At 39.5% G+C, this 3,561-nt stretch overlaps 1 non-coding gene across 1 annotated transcript; it reads right to left on the bottom strand.

The window, feature by feature from the left end:
* Nucleotides 1–2,375: 2,375 nt before the first annotated feature.
* Nucleotides 2,376–2,482, bottom strand: LOC141624498 (small nucleolar RNA R71). Its single transcript, XR_012534305.1, has one exon. It is a non-coding gene; the product is annotated as a small nucleolar RNA R71 (small nucleolar RNA).
* Nucleotides 2,483–3,561: the final 1,079 nt, after the last annotated feature.

The raw sequence follows: 3,561 nt of genomic DNA, 5'->3' as shown, positions 1-3,561 counted from the left end.
TTCTTTGTTTTGCATATTCTTTGAGATTTTGATCCCTTGGTAGGAAAGGAGTAAGAATCTTGCATTTTCATGGCAAAACGAGACTAAATTGATCGAATTCAATGACCAAGCATCAAGGAGAGACAAGATTAGAAGGCCTTTGTACATATTATAGTAGAAGAGAAATGTTGAGAAAAGATCCTTGAGTCCCCAAGGAAATCCCCAAGGAATTTATGAAGAAAAGGGAAGAAAAGAAGAAGATTTGTTGCTGACTGACAATCCGAGCGGATTGTCACCAATCCGTCCGTCCCGCAAGAAGACAATCCGAGCGGCTTTGCCACAATCCGCTCGGATTCCCCCTCCACAATCCGCCCGGATTCCCCTGAATCCGCTCGGATTCCAACGCCAGAATCCGCCCATCCCGACCCCATTCCGCCCGGATTCTAGCACAGCACAGATTGTCTTCTCCAAGCTACGAAGAAACAAGCCCTTCTCTCAGAAAATACCGGCTCCTTCTTGCTCAACTTAAAAAGTGTAATTACTAGTTTAGCCCTTAGTTAGCCCTAATGCATCCTCCCTAATTTCCACTATAAATACCCCATTAGTCTAATTAGAGGAGCATGTTCTTCTTATCAATAATTAGTGTAGTTAATATCAATCAAATCTCTCTTTAATATTGTAATCAAGTATTAATCAAGTTTTAATCCAAGTTTTAGTTCTTTAATCACTCTTTTGTTCATCCTTTATTTTAGGTAATTGAAGATTAATTGGGTTATTGTTGGGAGATTGACATCCTCTCAATCAAACATTCAAGTACTTCTTTTTTCTTTGCTTTATTATTGGAATCATTAGTAGGTATAATCTCTTAAATCCCTTTTTAATTATTGTTAACTACTTTCATTTATTCATCATGTTTCATATTGTTGGTATGATTGACAACCTTGCTAGCATGATCTACATGATAATGAGTGAGTAGTCTCTTAGCTAGGGTTAATGGGTGATTAGGGGAAACCAACATGGGGAATGATTCATGCTTAAATTAATATGCTTTCATGTTTTATTTGCTTGCTTGTTTTGATCTCAACTCATGCACATGTTATATTTGATGAAATGCTAAGCCTATGAATCCTTGCATTTACTATCATCTTCTATCTTTTCAATGAGACTTGTAAGACATAACCCAGCTCGAGTCTCATTAGACCATGCATGTTGTTGAGTAGGGAAGATTAAGTCGACTTGTAGGTGTTGTACAATCTAATCGATTCGGCTCCGGGACCCAAACATTCCTAGGATTGTAAGATATAACCCAACTCAATCCATCACAACAATAATTGCTTGCTTATATTTTGAGAACATGTTTGTATGATCATATCCCATGATTCCCCTATGATCCCATGACACCCTAGTGCCTTTAATCAATTGTTTACACCCCTTTAATTCATCTTGCTTGTTTATTTTCATTGCTATTTTAGTTTAGTAACGTTCTACATCAACCCAATTTGTGACACCCCTTAGACACCACTAGTTGCAATAGAAATCTCATTTCAACTCCCGTCCCTTGGGATCCGACCTTTACTTGCCTCTTTACTAATTTTAGAGTTGTTTGTGGAGCTATAAATTGTGTTTTGATTCGACTGTGACCAACGACCACATCTTAATTTGTGAACACTTAGCGGGATCGCATCAAAAATGGCGCCGTTGCCGGGGACGGTGTTTGTTTGATTTAGATTTCTTTTTATTGTCATTAGTGGTGTCTTTCTTCGCCTTGAGGAAGTAAAACTCCTCAAGGTTTATTCTAATTGTTTTTGAGTTGTTTGATATTTTGCATGTCTAGAAGGTTACAAGGTGATTTGTTACCTTTTGACCGTGAAATCGAAAGAACCTTGACGAACAATAGGAGAGTTGTTAGGAGGAATTTACGAGGTATTAGTGAAGTTGTCCAACCCACTAGTGAGTTTGTCAATCCTTTCCCAATAGAAGGAGAAGAAAACCCATTACACAATACCCCACAAAATCCACCTACAATGCCAAAATTCTCGTCACACTCCTTACCCACCGAGGAGAATCTACCAAATGGTACTCCTACACCGCAACATCTAACCGGAAATTTTATTGCCAAGTCCGCCTTCATCCAATTAGTTGAGAGGAGCCAATTCGGGGGGATGCCTAGTGAGGACCCTCATTCTCATATGGAAACCTTTTGCGACTATTGTGATGCTATCTCTCAAACGGGCGTGACTCAAGACCAAATTAGATGGGTCTTATTTCCTTTTTCCTTAATCGGCACCGCGAAGCAATGGTTGAAGGGCCTTGATAAGGCCACCCTTGGAATAGATTCTTGGAAGAAGTTGGCTCTAGCTTTCTACAAAAAATTCTACCCACCGGAAAAGACTAACATGCTAAGAGCTCAAATTACGGGTTTTAAGCAAAGGGATGAAGAGTCTTTGTATGAAGATTGGGAGCGGTTCAAGGGAATTTGTCGCTCATGTCCTCACCATGGACTTAGCGAATGGTTTTTGGTGCAACAATTTTGGAATGGTTTATATGAAGATTCTAGGAACATTCTCAATATGGGATCAAATGGAATGTTCACCGAAGTTGATGACAATCAAACATGGAACAAGATTGAGGAAATGGCGGTCCATAACTCACAATATAGTAGACCTCGCAGGGCTACTAGAGGAGGAAAGCATGAAGTGGACTCCGTTACTCAATTGGGTGCTCAACTTAGTGCTCACATTGACACAATCAACTTGAAGTTTGAACAAGCTATGGCTAGACTTGAGGAAAACTCAAAATCATCAAAGCATCATGTTAATGCCATGACGGCATCCTCATCAATCCCAAGTGGGATATGTGAGAATTGTGGAACTTTGGGACGTGACCAAGGTGAATATAGGGGAACAAATGAACAAGTGAATGCTTTCCAAGCATACAATAGTGGTACCCCTTATTCAAACTTTTACAATGAAAACACCAAATTCCATCCAAATCTCTCATACAAAAGCCAAAATGTTCAAAACCCTCAAACAACATACACTCCACCACCCATAAGAAACCAAAATCAAAGACTCTTTTACAATCAAAACCAAGGTTACCAAAATCAAAATCCATACAATCACCAAAATGACCAAGGCTTTGATGTCCAAAAAGCGGTCCTCCAAATGCAAAAGAATCAACAAGAATCTTTCACTCAAATGCAAAAAGATAGCCAAGCAAAGGAAACCACCATCAACAACATTCTAGCTCACACCAAGATGTTGGAAACACAATTGACTCAACTAGCATCTTCAAGCTCACAAAGACAAAAGGGGCAATTACCACCTCAAAGTAATCCGCCTAGACATGAAACGGTTAGTGCCATTCACTAGAGAAGTGGTACAAGGTATGAAGCACCGAAGAAGCAAGTTGAGGATGAAGTTGTGGGAGCTAGTGAAAAGGAAGAAATTGTGCAAAACTCCAAAGATGGAGAATCATCAAAAGAAGAAAGTTCAAAGAAAAATGAAGACAAGGCCAAGGAGAAGGAGCCCATTGTGATTAGACTTCCTTTTCCAAGTCGTCAAGCCAAGCCCAAATTTGATG

Source organism: Silene latifolia, chromosome X, assembly GCF_048544455.1.
Source record: "Silene latifolia isolate original U9 population chromosome X, ASM4854445v1, whole genome shotgun sequence".
Lineage (NCBI taxonomy): Eukaryota > Viridiplantae > Streptophyta > Magnoliopsida > Caryophyllales > Caryophyllaceae > Silene > Silene latifolia.
This window is presented reverse-complemented; position numbering and strand designations above follow the sequence as displayed.